Here is a 1,168-nt window from a genome sequence, read left to right on the forward strand (position 1 = left end):
AATCCTATATTAATGTTCATGGGGATCCCATCCTGACGTCCAAGTCTTAGTGAATCCTATATTAATGTTCATGGTGATCCCATCCTGACGTCCAAGTCTTAGTGAATCCTATATTAATGTTCATGGTGATCCCACTCTGACGTCCAAGTCTTAGCGAATCCTATATTAATGTTCATGGTGATCCCATCCTGACGTCCAAGTCTTAGTGAATCCTATATTAATGTTCATGGTGATCCCACTCTGACGTCCAAGTCTTAGTGAATCCTATATTAATGTTCATGGTGATCCCATCCTGACATCCAAGTCTTAGTGAATCCTATGTTAATGTTCATGGTGATCCCATTCTGACGTCCAAGTCTTAGTGAATCCAGTCTAAGAAGACGGTATTTGTTCCAGAGAACAAATAAAACTTGAAATTCAAAGGTCGGTATAACATTGTTTAAGGTAACATTTGACTCGAAAGGAAACGAACTATGTTATATGGTTCTAGGTTATTCTTATTATTCAGTAAACATTGCTTCTTTACGTTTCCAGCTTTACCACGATCACCAAGTCCATTCTTCCGCTCACGAAAGACATATCTAAAATTCATCCAACCATTTTGTTCTGACGGGTTTAAGAAGCTATAATTTGCAGACTTTACACTGTAGACTTCTCGAGGACGCAAAGCTTCCCAGTCCAACTTTTCTGTTTTAACAAGTAAAGTTCCGGAAACGAATGGTCTTATTGAAACAAATATCATTTGGCTTCTCTCACTGTGAAGATACAGGAAATAGATGTTGGAGTGGTCTCCTCGATCACCACTTCTCTTGGCGCTGGATTTTTTTCACGTCATAACTCGTGTGCCTTTCTCTTTCTTCTACATCAAAATATCCATAACTAAAGCACTTCGGAATACTCTTCTTTTTTCGGATTTAAAAATTTTGTTCAACATTAAGTATAGGAATGAAACATCAAGTACACGCACACGAGTATAAAACAGTGAATTTAGGAAAAAATTAAATGGCAAAGGAAGTTTCGATAACTTGACAGGAAATTTCGTACATCTGTAATAATTTCCTTAATGTGTTCTTTTACAGACTTACTTGAGTCAACTGTCCTGATGTTTAACAACTATAGCTGAGTTAACTGTCCTGATGTTTAACAACTATAGCTGAGTTAACTGTCC

The sequence above is a fragment of the Limulus polyphemus genome, unplaced genomic scaffold (genome assembly GCF_000517525.1).
Source record: "Limulus polyphemus unplaced genomic scaffold, Limulus_polyphemus-2.1.2 Scaffold997, whole genome shotgun sequence".
Lineage (NCBI taxonomy): Eukaryota > Metazoa > Arthropoda > Merostomata > Xiphosura > Limulidae > Limulus > Limulus polyphemus.